Below are 16490 nucleotides of genomic sequence, written 5' to 3' on the forward strand. Positions count from 1 at the left end.
TATAAGCAATGTTGTATATAAAATTAACAATATAATTAGGTTGATTCGTGCATAAAACTTATAACTTTTATGGGCTTTCTTGTTATTAACAACGTTGTGAACTAGTTAACATTCGCTTTATGTATCACTACTGAAAGTTTCAGATTTGGAACATAACACGACTGTTAACACAGTAACCTCTGATCTTTTTACTGCAAAACCGAAAACGGTACTTGTTTTCTTCAGTTTTATATTCCGGAAACGTTTCGGTTGCTTGTTATGTTGGTAGTTTCGGTCGACAAACCTTTTTTTACGCCAACTCATTCGTCAACCGCAAAGATTTCAAACAATAGATTGTTACAGTCACAGTCGTGTCTTAGTTTACTCCTGTGGACTTTTTTCTCAAGCAATATAAGGACGACCGTTATAGCTCCTGACCATAAATATTGGTCATAAACGGTGTACGATTTTACAGATTTATGCGATTTTATTAGCTTTAAATTACGAAAATATAGAACTAATGCGAAATTATGCAGTTAAAATAGGTTTGCATTTCAGCCTTTTTCATAGTTAGTGAGACGATAATGTGATTTTGAAATCACAGTGATTTTTAAGTTGCTATAGTTGGCATATACATAACAAAGCGAACAACGTTAATTTCCTTATTATATTTGCTCACGTGAAATCTAAACAGTATATTTAAAATTTAGCCGAAATCACTGGCGTTTCAGATTTTATTATAAAATTATAATACAATTCGAAATTTAATAGTGTAGTTACGGTTTTGCTCAATTTAGTTCACAAGTCACATCAATCTTCAATCTGCAATGCTCTTCAAATCAGAAAACATATTCCGATGCAAACTACATTGTGATAAATTACCTGTTATGAACCGATCGAACTGCATCGGAAATTAACATTAATCGATAACCGGGAGCTTCTATAATCTTGCAGTCGCGATTATCGAAAACTACTGTTATCAATACATGAAATTTTTGAAATGCTCAATGTAAATTTGTGTTATTTTTTCTCGATCTTAATTGCCGCTCACGCAAGCTAAATTTGTTTGTTGCATTTCATTTAGTGTTTTTCGATCTAGCCAATTAAAATACTTTTAATAAAGATTGATTAAAAGTTGGAAATTTCTTTTGGGGTGTTTGATTTATTTTTATTAGATTTATTGTGCTTACGATGTGTGCTGGGTACTTTGAATTTGTGCAGTTTTCTTTGATCAGTGTTCCAAAGTAAAGTATGTTGAAATTTTATTTTACAGTCTTACATCAATGCTTGCTCCATGCTTACATCAATGTTCAATGCAAATATTCTAACAACTTATATAGCCTGGTTTCTTAAGATATTATGCTTCAACTAAGACTTGTTTTGTCATTATGAATTTTATTTATTAGTGCTGCTTTAGAAATCATGTCAAAGTTTTCCTGCTTTATGTACAGATTTAATTCTGCTGGCTTGTCTAAGTTTCATAAGCTGCTTTGGACTTATTGAATAAGAAAAAAAATTGAAGATCAACAGAAGACCTTTGTTTGTTTTTCTCTATGTTTTAAGAGGTTCGATAAGACGGCTAAAGGGTATATATAGCTGTACCTACCCTTTAGCCTCTAAAGCTTTTCTTGTTGTTTGGTAATATACTCTCATTCTTCAATTTTGAAATTCTTCTATTTGGTAATTTTTCCGTCTTTTTAACAACGAAAACAACAATTTATGACAGCCTTGTTTTCTCCAAAATTATTATTATATCCAAAATTATAAATTATTAATTAACCATATTACCAATATTTTAGGGTTTCTGAGAATAATGATGACCTCAATGTTAAACGTTGGTATGATTGGTGCATGCACATACATAATAACCAACATATTATAACACTTCGACCGTGAACTGTTACAAAAGAATTTGCAGAAATATTTAAAAGTGCATCTTCTGTGTGTATTGGAAGAAGTTGCAAGTAAAGTGGATTAAAAGTAAAATAATGAGCAAAAACTTGAATACCAATTAAGAAATGTATAATGAAAATATTTTAATTTTCAGTTCCTTTTAAATTTGACGGTTTCTTAATTGTAATTGAGTGCATACAGATGTAGAAATAAAAATAATGAAAATTAAGTTGCTAACGTTAATTTTGTAAATACACTAATCATATTTCACATACAGTTTTGAGTTAGATTTATTCACTTAAAATGTTGTTTCACAGCACCCTCGTCATGATTTTGCCGATTTTGCAATTTTTGAAAAATTTTAAAACTTTAAGAATGTCATGCATTCTACACCATAAACTACGTAGACTATAAACAAGAGCAATACTAAATCATCAGTTATATTTTCTTAACAAGGTTTCAACTTTGGATACAATGATTCAACGTAATCTGATACTATTATAATGTCTCTTATTAGTTTATTCATGCTCTTAACTATTTTTTTAAATATTCTTGCTGCATGTATGCTAAATATGATTATAACACTGATTGATTCAACATATATATTTTGCCAGGTTACAAATCATTCTTCAACTGATTAAACTCTCACAGCGTATTAACGGGGCAATTAGATTAAAGCTGGTGGCAAATCAAGCGAGCTTGATTGATATTATCACGGCTAGTGGTAGTCTTGAAACCATGTACTCAGTAACTTTGCAATGTGATCCCAATCTCATTTGCAATTTCTACATGAGTCAACAATGATTGCATCTCTTGGTGCAATAAGTTCAAGTTCACTATGAAAACAATGTCAACAAGTTGTTGAAATTTTAATTGACATTGTCTTAGAACTTTTATGATAGCTTGTTTCCTTTCCAGTAAAACCACTGAACCTTAAACGATTAATTCTTTAGATAACTGACATTAAATGCCTAATTAAAGCAAGAGATAGAGCGCATCGAAAGTACAAAAGCACCAGCGGCCAATCTGTAAGATTACTAGGAATTATACAAAGTATGCAATTAAGATCATTTTTCTTTAAATGGGAAAAATATGAGGCACAAATCTTAAACCACGCTAGCAATTTGCGTAAATATGTAAAGTAGTGTATTGAGCCACACGCCATATAAAACGTTGTTATGCCGTATATACAGAGTGAAACAGCTGGGCTGCTTATAGGCCACACATTTTATAACAATAATGATATTGCAATAATTTAATTAATGGTCAAGTTTATTGTTACCCGAGGTTGATTTTAGCAATTTAAACCACACATTTGCAGGATTATAGTGCCTGGGTGGCTAACTATATTTCTCTAATTTGATGGTTTTGCCAGTCTTAATGTTTACAAAATTGATATAAAAGCTCGAACACAATTTCTTCAATGTTGTCTATAACTCTGCATTGTCTTTTATTCAAATATCAATCAAATGGAAATAGGTTTTTAAATTATTAATTTGATAATTTATGCATAATAGCGAATTCAAAATTGAACCTTGGATTGCTTATATCCAACGGATATAAGGTGGTCCATCGAAAGTGCTCCAGGCATTTTCAAGTTTTCAGAAATTTATCTGCGAAAAATGCTCGTATAAGTTGGTATGCTTTACATTCGAAAAGGCCACATTATAACAGTGTATCTATTAAGTTTAAATAGAAAGTAGGATCGAAATGTATCTTTCTCGAAATTAGCTCCGATTTTCGTTACAATGATACTCACACCAAGAAACTTGTATTCAACAATTTTTGAGGAATTTGGAAACATATATTTAAACACGTGATTAAATTGCCAACACGTGGAATCTTTTGGTATCATTGCAAATTAACGAAAATAGTAAAATGTAAAACTAACTCGTAGGTATCGGTTTACCATTTGCTATTGCTTTCAAGCAATAAAAACGTCTATTGTATCTTGTGAGAGGCAGAAATCGGAGAATATAATTTAAACAAAAGTGCACTTTTTTACAAAAATCTACTGTCATTCCTCGCTACTTATTACAGGTAATAATTCCAGAATTTTTAAATCTGTGAGCGCGTTAATACTGAATTGTCTATTATTTAGTAAGACGTACTGATTAATTAATATTTCTTTCTGTTAGACAAATTGTTGTTTGCATAAAATAAACCAGACGTCTAAGATACACTTCAAACAATTCAAGTACCAGAAGTCGTCGGTCAATATTTTGTCAAAATATTATCTATTAACTCTGAAGCGTAATTATATTTCATCATTTGACTCGAAATGAGTGTTAATTAAAAATGCTAAGATGTTTTATGTTACTGGCCTTTACTGCTTTCTTCGAGAATGTCCATAATTCACACTTCGGAAAATATCACTTGATTTAAATGACGTGTTTAGCTACTTGCTTTCAAATATTTCTTTTACGCACCTGGAAATATTTTTTTTAGCACAGAGCACTCAATTTAGTGCTGTATGTTATTAGAACCATCTTCCATGTGTATTTAGTCACAATAATCAAACCCGTCAAACAATTCTCGGCATTTATTACATATGATTGTCAATTTATTGCTCGGAATATTTTCCTAGTGCACTTTGGAGTAAAGATTTCTACCTATCTGAATACCACATATCATAATAATTTGCACATATCTAAAAAGGTAAGTAAAGTTACTTTTAACTAGTGTTTTATCGTCAAAAATATATTGATTTGGGCATTAAATAGACATTCCAATTGTAAATGGTAGAAATTTGTGCCACAGCTGACAAGAAGTAAATATTTTTGGGTCAGAACGCAGTATACCCAAAATCGGATTAACATTACATGCATGTTTTACAGATTTATGGATAAACTATCATCTGATGGTGCTTTCCATTAAATATGGAAATGCTTTTTAGGGCAATTGAGAAACACATCCATACTCAAATCACACACATAAATGCATCGCTTTATAATGGAATTTCTACTAAATGCGACATGGCAGTTCGAGAAATACGCTACATATGAGGCGACTTCAGGTCTATAAATRACTGTTTTRGTCACTTCCTTATATTAGCTGTATTGTCTTTACGGATTTACTTTACCTACTGTGCAACTTTACGTTTTTCTTGAAAGTMATAAAGAGAAATCATATTACAGTTCCTAATGATAAAACTAATTTTAAAATCAAAATTATATCCAATGCCAAAGTTGAATAGCAGATTACAAACATGAAAGTTTTTCAGAAAATGTATGCCAAGGCTTAAAGCAGCAACAACGCTACACGTAAAAACTGATGATGGTGGAAAAATGCACCGAAACGTATTTTAATTGATAAATAAAGACAATAAATGACTGAAACAAGATATAATAGAAACGGTTCATAAACAGCACTCAAACCCAACATCTTTCATATAAAAAAAATATATTTCTTTAGTATACTTTCCCTATTTTCCAGTTCTTTGCTAACAATTTATAATATTTTCTAAATAATTTATAATATCATTGTTTTGTTGGTATGGGCAAGATATAACGAAATTTTGATCAATTTAGTTTGTCTGATATTTAAAATATTTCAGAATTACAAATTCCCTTTTTAATTACAACAATTTTTGCTATTTCACATATGGGGGGTTTAAAGCTAAAACGGACCAAGTCTAAAATATCTATTTTTGGTAAATGCACTTTTATACCAAGCCAAAAATTGTATCGCAATTATTTTGGAGACTTGGTCATTAAAATATGTTTTAGTGCACCTATTTGTGCGGCCTCGGGGAAGTTCGTCAGTTTTTGAAGACAAATAAATTATTTTTTAAATTATTTGGTCAATCAAAGACAAATAGGGCAGTTTTGGACTTTGTCACTTTTAGCTGTTAACCCACGATATATTGTATATTTATAAATATGTTGAGAGAATCATATCAATTTAAACTAAATACAGTAATCGCGCGTGTCAGCAATAAATAACAGTTGCAATCACACAGGCAGCATCTTCAAAAACAGCAACTTCTCAACTCAAAAATTTCTATTTGAAAATGCTGTTGGATCACCCTGTTAGATGCAAGTTATTCCAAATCAAACAAAACGCTTTTGCACTATTGGAATGTTCTAAACTTGCAGCTTCTCGAACAGGTCTTCAGATATTTTTATTTTAAAATGTGGTTAGCAAAATGTGTTGTTAGCGTTCTTGTGCTAATTAAATAATACCTTTTAACTGCACGCAGCCGTTACATAGATCCCATTTAGGATAGAAAGAGTCAATAAGCTGGGTGATCTCTAAAGCCCTGCCAGCAAATAAACGTATCCGGTATATTTGGTACCTACGTGATAGACAAAGACCTAATTCAGAAAAATATTCCTGTGCCTCCGGAGTAAGAAAAATGTATCAACTAACTGATTTTTATGAATTTGAACGCAATTGGCGAGTTGCAGCGAAAATCTATATTGAAAATTTTTTGTTTGTTCAAAAAATTCAACCAAATTTATTAAGAACACTTTTGATTTTTCCAAATAACTCGAGCTAAATATTCTTGAAGCGCTCGTATTATAGTTCGTTCAAAATGGAACTGGCTGAACAATTAAAAGTAATTGCTCCTATTGAATTAGTTATTAATATGCCAATGAACTGCTAATTCAGAAGTCTAAATTCAAGGAAGTTAAAAGTAAATTTTTACCGCGTTTATCGAGAAAACGGTTCTTTTTTTCGGAATGAGCGGCACGGAAACGTAGAAATTAGGGTAATAGAGGTAAGAGGATTGGAGGACATTCAATTACGTTAAACATGTCTCAACTGTATCATTAACAAAATTATTCAAGTTTCGTTTCCATTGCCGGACAAGCTTCAGCGCATACAAATCTCCGCTACTATATAATAGACTTTTCACAAATAAACCTAAATAAGCAAGATAAATCGAACTTTCATTTATTTTGAATAAGTACACATACATCAGCTAGTTGAAGCTTTATGTTCCGAATATAATTATTGCCTGAAATTATGCTGTTTGTATATTTATTGATGGTTTCTTAATACAAAATCTAACAAAATGCCTGTTAAAGTCTACGCTAATGAAAATTTTTTAATAAAAAGAAACATTTTTGTTGCTGAATGTTCATTATTATTTGAAGCCTTGAGTGTGGTATTTTGCTTTGAATAATGTAACAAACATTCTATTAATGATTTAAGTAATATGCTATTTTTAAATGTGTATTGATTCCAAAATTATGTCTTTTTCTGCACTAGTCTAGTTGCATGCCAGGCAAGTCTAATATATGCAACACACAATTTAGCGTCAACAATAGGCCTGAGTTTCATGCAAATGTACGATAGAGCTTTAACAATAACTTTCGTGATCTTGTCATCTGATCAAGTCGTTTACTGCTATGGCCACGTATTGTCCTGAACTTTCTTAAAAACAACTTTAATGTGAAAAATAATTATAACGATACTCTTTTGTATTGGGTTATGTGATTCTGCTTAAACCATTATTTAACAAAATATATAAAAGTTTTTGAATAATACTAATTATCTACTTTTTTAAATAGAAATTTGGACGATTATCCGATTTCAATTATATGAACCTGTCTATCATTAAGGTAGATTATTGCATGCTCATCGTAAAAGCCAAATGACTTAATTTATTGCAAGCTTATTGGTAATTAGCATGTCGTAAATTACCGATTAACTTGTTTTAATCCATGTGGCGAAACGAATTATTTGAATCTCTATTAGCTTCTTCTTTGAATCATTTGAAAGACATGCAGTTTATAAGAATGTTGACAAATTACGTAGAAAATTTCTGGTCGATTAAAAATATATATTATTTTAATTCTAATATTACATATACACGGTATCGATTATGTTTTAATTGTGTTTTTATGGGTAATTAACATTTGCACAAAGTCGCAGATTAATTTGTCAATAAACAGCTGTGCATACGTTTTTTCTACGTTGTTTCCATTTCTTTAGTAAACCACATTGTTACAAAACCAATTCAATTAAATTGATAATGAATTGAAAACGAAGATCGTCAATATCTTCTTGCTGCTATTTTTTACCGAAAAATTCGGTTTATAGTTAAATACATATACAGTTTCATACATATACTACATACCTACATGTGTATACAGTAGGTTCAAGCTGATCAAAAAATTTGCCTTCAAAAATAGTTTTCTCGTTTTGCAGGTACAGTCGCAAAAAGTCGCAAATTAACCTTTAGGAAGATATAGGATTGTAAAACGGCACATAAGCCAGAACTAAAGAAAGGGTAAATGTAATGTTTTTGAAGTGCTACGGTCATTCAAAGACAACTGTGTAATATTTTGTAAAATAACTGAAAATTGTTGAAATAAAGTACATTTTTCACTTTTAAATTTTTTGAAGATTTTATTTTTTAAGCAAATTTATTTTTTAAGCAATTGGTGGCCTTGATGATTTTATCATAATTAGCATGCTCTTCACTTTAAATAAGTTAATGTCCTACTCTTTATTTACGGAGGTCCATTTTAATGCTCGTTCATGCTGATTATGAAATTAATTATTGTTGTTGATTAAAATGTTGACTATGAAAAAAAAGTAATAATTTAAATAAATATTGACCTGAGCTACGAGTGTCTGACCTGTATGTGTTACTGTTTACTGCAATTGTGAAGGTTTAGAAAATCGTTCTTTGTTTTTGCAAATCCGGTGCTTAGTTTTCTTCTTCTATGTGGACAAGGTTGCTTCTTCGTATCTCGGCCAGTTCTAACATCTATGGTTCTAACTAATCATAGGATTATCGCTCCACTCATCCGAGGCCTTCGTCTACTTCCTGCTGTTGATTTATCACGTACACTTCTTAGTATGTATCCATTCTGCTTATATGCTCGGTTTATTTACGCTCTCTTCCTGAAGGCTTGTACAAAGTTGTCAGTTCGTTCTATGAATGAACGGCATTTTTGCTACTTTGCAAATCTTTTCCATTTTACATATTACATTTATTTAATATAATATAAAAATTGAGCTTTAATTTCTGTTAAAAATACCTACACTTCCACAAAAATGAATTTGCACCCGCTGATTGAGCCGATAGCAACATTTTAAAATGCAAATGAGCCAATCGGAATCCCTTGTTTACTTTAACTTCACAAGAATACTCAACACTTATCTCACTTACCTAACAAACATTCTTATAATTTCAGTAAAGAATGCGGTGGAGGATTTTGATTATTTTCTGTTGTTTCGTTACGACGCACTTGCTATATAGACTATACATATTTTCATTACCTTGAATCATCAATATTTTCACACATTTCTTAAAAAAGTAATCATTGTGATCTGCATAAAAACCAAAACCAATTACCTACAAGTTGAAAACCATAAAAAAGCATTTTGGTTGTAAATTATATCAAACACCAGAAATTTTACTTAAAATGTTTACTTAGAACCAAACCCAAAGTAAAAACCAAATAAGCTGCAAAAATTATCATTGTAAAATCACTTTTCTTCTACCATAATTTATTATTTTTTCTGAAGCAAATTTTACATTAATAATTGGATATCTAAAGATCCTGGTAACCATGCAAACTCTCTCAAAAATAAATTTTCCTCTTAAAATATTTCTTTTAAATTTTGTTTTGGAAATTTTTTTGACTACAAAAATTAACAAATTAGTCTAAACATATTTTGGACTTGAAGGTAAGATTTGATTTAAAGGTACAATTAACCAATATAAAAAATACTCTTTGATAGAGACTTCAAAAAAAACCTCGAGTTTTGCGATTGATTTATAATTACTATTTCGGTAATCATCTAATGATGGAATCACCGTTTCTTCTCCTGTATTTGGGATTTTTAGAAAATATGTAGTAATTTTTTTTATAGTGATAAGTTTGAAATGTAAATGGCAAATACCTAGGCTAATTATATGGTTACGTTTTACACGCTAAAATAATTATATACAATAACACAACATAAGTGAATGTCAATTTTTTTATATCTTATCTAACTTTGTTTCTATTGCATTATTCAATATAAACCCAGCATTAAATTCAATTAAAATGTTAGGTAGTAAAAATAATTAATTTTTCATCATGTTGCTCAAGCGTGCCCTAAATTAAACATACATTACTAATTTAGTAATAATAACAGACCAGTTACGTAAATTTCAACTTTTATTTTTTTTTCTGTTGCCTAATTTGATTATGTAAAGCATTCTTATACTGATAAATGGTAAAATTAATTGGATGATATTACGTGACCCAGAAAAAGTTAACATATAAACTCAGAATGTAATTCAATTCGGATCCATATTTTATTAATACGAAAGTCCTCTTAATATGTTCGGCCAAATAATTTCTACTTAGTTGCTGTTCATAGATGGTCAGTCAAGCAAAAAATTGCTGTTCCAAAAAAGATTTAGCATGTAATTATATCTTTAGCTACAGTATTTATTAAGTTATTATATCAAGGAAAGAGATAAGCTTAGGTATTCATCAGTGGAAACAGTGCATGCTGTTAAGAGAATCTTAGAGGAACTACTAACATTTTCTTCTTATGAAAAACAATTCTTCACAGATATGAAAAAATTATATTGGAATCACAATTTAAATAATTTTCTTCCAGATTGCGCCAACTTGCAAGGCATCGTAAAGATAAGCTGTTTAATCAGTTATTCAGAGCTACGTTATAAATTTACGTTCCAATATTGCATAAGTACCTGCTTATCGTTTCATATATCGCAATTCCAAAAGAGCCGATTGCTGGTAGATGCATATCGGAAAAAGATTGTGTGAAGGTGGTAAAAAATATTGAGATTGATTTCCAATGATTGATTGATTGATTGGACTTCCAATTATTAACATTCATACCTTTTTATTTGGCTCGTACAACCGACGTTTTCAATTGTAAAATAATAATTAGACTAAAACTACTTTATTATACAGGGTGCTTGCGCATTAATTTTTTGTAAAAAGAGGCGATTAAAAGTTAAAGAAACAGTAGATAATTAAATATAAAAATTGTCACATAGCAGGAGATATATGAATGCTTAAGGCTGTGTTCGCATATTAAGGCGGTTGTGTTTATTCTGATAAGTTAAAAAAAAGTTTCCTCATTTTGGCGATATTTAATTTTTAATGTCGTGTTTCCTATTTTCAGTAATGAGTTTTCAGAAATATTTTTGTTGTCTTCTTTGGTGTCAAACTGTATTCATTTTTCAAAGATTCTGATTTTTATAGCATGTAATTTTAATGTTTGCTTTTTCCCTATTTTATTACTGATATATTTAAACCAGTTACCCTGTATTCGTTCGGTTATACATTTTCTGGTATGTCCAAGTCTTGGTATGGCCAAATGTTAAACACTCTCCGTATCGGTTGAGCGAATGTACTTTGAAAGGACATTAAGGATATATTATTCACGCTKTGCCTATTATTAGGTAATTGGGAGATGTATTGGGTTCTTTAATGAAGGGGGCAARCCCAAAAGAAAATTWGTATACTCATATTTACTATCTAAATGCGATAATGTAATGGGTARAATTATAATTTGTTAAATTATATTGAGMAGCTTTTGCAAATACTATCTACCATTGGTATKAGAAACATATTTTAATATATCCTGAAGTTTTGGATTTTGTTCCCTTCCATATTGACATGMGAATGGGATATTSAACATTGYCTGGATTCATCAGATATTTGTGGGTCAATTTTCTTTTAAAGTGTTGTAGGGTATCATCGATTCATTCATATACATACGGGGTGTCAATTTGAAAACTTCCCACCCTTAATATGTTTCTTGCAGTTAGTAAYATGAARCGTCCGAAAGACACGTCAATTTTATTTGTAAGGGGTCACTTCAAATAAATATTTTTAGCCTTCTTGTTTCAACCCCCTAATAGGGGTAGATGTCACCCTTAAAATCTCGAATGGGAGTCAAGTGGCACATCGTTTTAAAGGGCGTTCGATTTTCTTTTCGGTGGCATGACCCTCTCCTGCCTCATCCTAGTTACGCCCATGGGTGGCACCGTTTCAAACTTTATTTGAAAATAATTATTTGAAAATAATTACTTGTGAAAAATTATTTGTAAATAATTATTTGTAAATAGTATTTCAATGGGACTACAAGTAGCTCATTATTTTGCGTTCATTGGTTGTCTGATCGCTGAAATTTCACAAAAGCTTTTAAATTCTATCAACAAATTATAAAAATACGTTGTTTTTTAAACAAGAAAACATTGTCAAAAAATTTAAAAAATGTAGAAAAAAATAGGAATACTATTGTTAATTTGCTTTTGCTTCTTTCTGCAAAGTGCATAACGTGGGAGAATGGTTCATTCTCTTCAAGAAAGAACTGAAATCATTTTTATTGRTGGGGAGGTTAGCAAGTGCGCACGAAAGACGGCATTGGTTTTCAATGAAAGAAATCGAAATCATGAAGTAAGTCACAGATATGTGCTGAATTTSGTRAAAAGYTTTCCGAAACTGGTTCGGTGAGTAATAGAAAAAGAAACAAYTTACGAGTGATGAATGAAGGAGCTCAAAATGAGGTTTTGGGATTATTTGCATTATCTGCAGAGCCCAACAACTCCTTGCGGACAGTAGCAGAACAGACAGAAACATAGTAGCAGAACAGACAGAAACATAGTAGCAGAACAGACTGTAAGAAAAGCACAGCACTGAAAATGCTTAAACTCCATCCATACAAAATGCAGATACTTCAAGAACTATGACGATGATTCTTATAGAAGAATAGAGTTTTGTAAATTTACGAGTCGTCAAATCAACGCCAACCCTAATATTCTGCCGAATATTTGTTTCAGCGATGAATGCACATTTTTTTTTTAATGGAAATGTTAACAGACAAAATTGTCAATACCGGAGTAACAAAAACCCGCATATTTTTCGAGTAGGACATACACAATATTCCGAAAAAGTCAATGTTTGGGCTGGTATTCTTGTCATAATTGGTCCTTTAATTATTGAAGGAATAATTGGCAGGTGACCTGTACTTTAAGATGCTTGAAGAGGTTAATGATCCTCTTATCACGCATGAGCTAGAAACTCAAATTAATGCAGAAGGTAATTCAGTGCTACAGGAGGATTGGTTAACATTCCAGCAGGACGGTGCTCCACCTGATTATTTTCGTCTGATCCAATGGTTAAACGAGAGATTCCCGAATAGATGGATTGGCAGAAGGGGACCAATAGAATGGCCTCCAAAATCACCTGATTTAACACCCTTACTTCTTTGTTTGGGGAGAACTAAAGTCTATTGTTTATAAGACACAACCTGCTGATATTTATGATCTTAAAAGGCGAATTGCAGCAGAATGCCGGTCAATTCCCAGTTTTCTTTTTTTTTAATTCAAGTTTTCCGAAATGTTAGGGAGGAGTTCGAAAACAGACTTTATTATTGTTTACAGGAAAATGGACAACATTTTGAACAACTGATAATATAGTGCGTAAATAGATCCCATGTGTTTTATTGTAGAAATTTTTCTTCCGCAAATAAAAGTTAATTTTGTCGATGTAAAGTAAACAATAAATGAGATATCAATTGTTTAAACTAAATTTTATTTCTGTTATTCAACGATTTTAACGGTGTCAACTCTTCTAGTCATTTGTACTGCAAGGAGAGCGAATGCAATAATTTTTGTGTAAATAGTAATCTGGAAACCAACAACGCAATGCGGGAAAGTTTAACTGTTTCTCCAACTTTGAAACGCGATTACTAGGAAACCTCTGGACAAAAAGCAACAAAGTAGATAGATAGATTCAGATACCACTGAAAAGACAATTGAAGGCCCTTTAAAACGATGTGCCACTTGACACCCTTTCCCATTTAAGATTCTAAAGGTGACATCTACCGCTTCTAGTGCGTTGAAACAAGAAGGCTAAAAATATTTATTTAAAGCGTCCCCCTTACAATTTTTCATATTTCTAACTGCAAGAAAGATGGTAAGGGTGGGAAGTTTTCAAACTGACACCCCGTATAATATCCTCAGGTTTTTTCAATGTGCGAATACTTGCGTGAGCAACATGAATATAATTGGTGTAAAAAATATTACCTTCTAGATCTACTTTCCACAAGATAACAAGTTAATTAGTGTCTGGCAAATCAGTATTTTGGCAATCACAACACATTTCTTTGAAGGTACCTCTCAGTGGTTTGATTAAATATACCAATAAACGTACTATTGCTGATATGCATCAGGCAACTTGACAAATATGATTCTATCAGGTAATTAATGGCCCGTCTAACCAGAAGCGCGGTAAGTACCTTTTAGAAGCTATGTCTATTAATATACTTACAATTTTTACTCTCATTGACAATGATTGATGAATATGCATGCATACATTGAAAATTGAAATTATCCCCACCAAATGTCATTCAAAACATAAGTCTGCTAATACTGTATAATTAATAAACAGTGTGTGCCAAATTTGTTTTTTATTAATGGCAGCATAGAAATCATTAAAGATGCAGATTGTCGTCAGCAAATTAGCAAAGTTGTGACATATTTTAATGGTTATATTAATCGTACCAAAAATTCAAGGCAAACTACATTGGGTTCGGGAGAATTATATACATTTCTCATATTAAGTAAGCGTTGAAAGTCAAGGTTGTTTTCAATTTCGTCCTATAAAAAGCATCTTGCTGATATTATGAATTTCTACAGTTTTGGAATAGGGAAAACATACTTTGCTTCAAAAGTTCAGAACAAAATAGTTTAACAACATACTGAAGTGGAACAAAAACAAACAGAAATAACAACCAGAAAGCAAAAAATGAATGCAAGTATTGCTAGAAATGTTGGAATGATTTTCACTGTACACAATTATTTTGACGAATTCGTGGTCAGATGCTTTTCTGAAGTGTCGAATATTTTCGAGACAAGGCAATTTTCGAAGTCGTTCGTTTGAGGAACACAAGATTGCAAATATATTTTTGATGCATTGAAAAATAAGTTTGAACACTCAAAATCTATGTTTACCGACTTTCAAATAGTGTTCAAAATATATTAATATCAGTAGTTTAGAAAGTGGCATCCTGTCTTTCACAAGCAAGCAGACTTTTCTTAAACTTTGTATGAAATCCTTTTTCTTTTACAGAATTTCATACAAAGTTACAGATACATAGATACATATTTATCTGGTGCACAGTAAGCAAGCTGCTAGTATCGAATACGAGTATATGTATAGCTTTATTATAAATGCCAGTTATTAGATATAAAGGTACTATTTCAAATGAATCGCTGGTAGATGGAGCCTTAGCTGAGAACAAATGCAAGTATAAGTAATAATGCTGTCTTTAGTTCTTCCCGCTGGAAGAAAACATCTCATGAATATGTCGGATTTTTAAAATAGCCTTTATATTGACACCACATTCCATTGTCAACTTGCCTTATTAATGAAAATTTCTTGTAACTCATGAAATATGTAAACTGTGTAACTGTGCCTTTGTATCATTTTTTCTGTTCTTAGCACGTACACCGAGAGCTTAATTAACTGGTGGTTTATTACTAGCAGCGTGATTGTAAATTCCATTTGACATTTACTTGGTGATCAAAAATACATAAAATAAGCCATAAAATATCCAAGAAGCGAAATGCATTTATATACAATTGAAGAAATTTCCAGAAGGATCAATTATTTCAACAATTATAGCAAAATCTTTACTTTTAGTTTAAAGTTTAAAGTAATGTTAGGGAAAAGTAATTCCACTGATTAACTTGCATTGAACCGCAGTCAAAAGTTATTAAGTCGAAAAATTAATTCAATTCGACCGGGTTTACCAATAAATAGTTGTGTAGATAAAATTTAGTTTTATCAAATCGACTATAAGGCATTCGGGAGACACTTCAAGAGTTTATAATACGTTCACTAATGAAAGTCAATATAAATATTATAATAAACTAACAACATTATAATATTGATATATAGAATACCAAAACGGATAAAAAAAATTGGCTTTGAGTCCGAAACTTTCGCCGTTTGCTTAAGTCCTCTATGAAAGGGTCGTTTGAGACTCCTACTGTAAATATTTACAATTATTTTGAAAGTGACGAATTAGAATATTAAATTTCTATTGAATTTGCATGTGGTATAGATTGATAATATGTAAATTACATTTTTGATTAATACAATTTATGAGAGAGAGAGAACGCATGTTGCTTAAAATTGCTCTTCAATGCTTGCACTAATGAATTAGCATCCATTTTTTTAAATAAAAAATGCAAAATATGAACTGACATGACTTTATCGCTTACCGAACATGAAACTATATTGAAATAAGTTTGCTTCGAGCGTGTCGGAAGTGCTTAAATCAGTTTTTAGGCTGGTCCCTTGTAGTTAATTATTCTCTAACATCTAATTGATCAATAAAATAACATTCAGAAAAAAATAAAACCAATTGCTAACTTGTACAGCGTTTATTTATCGCAAATTGTCATTCTAGGGGATTTTGCATTATAACAAAATTGAGAGTCACACTTGAACTTTTTAGAAGTATGATCGAAATTACCGGGATTTATCTCTGTTTCCGAAACCAAATTGAATTGATTCCTGGCCACAATACGATAAAATCATATTTTGGGAACGTTCTTTCATGTTTAAGTTTTATTTTATTTTCATACCAAAATGTTCTTTTCCCAGAGTGAAATT

Source organism: Dendroctonus ponderosae, unplaced genomic scaffold (assembly GCF_020466585.1).
Source record: "Dendroctonus ponderosae isolate FM_Combo_2020 unplaced genomic scaffold, Dpon_F_20191213v2 Dpon_F_20191213_200, whole genome shotgun sequence".
Classification (NCBI taxonomy): Eukaryota; Metazoa; Arthropoda; class Insecta; order Coleoptera; family Curculionidae; genus Dendroctonus; species Dendroctonus ponderosae.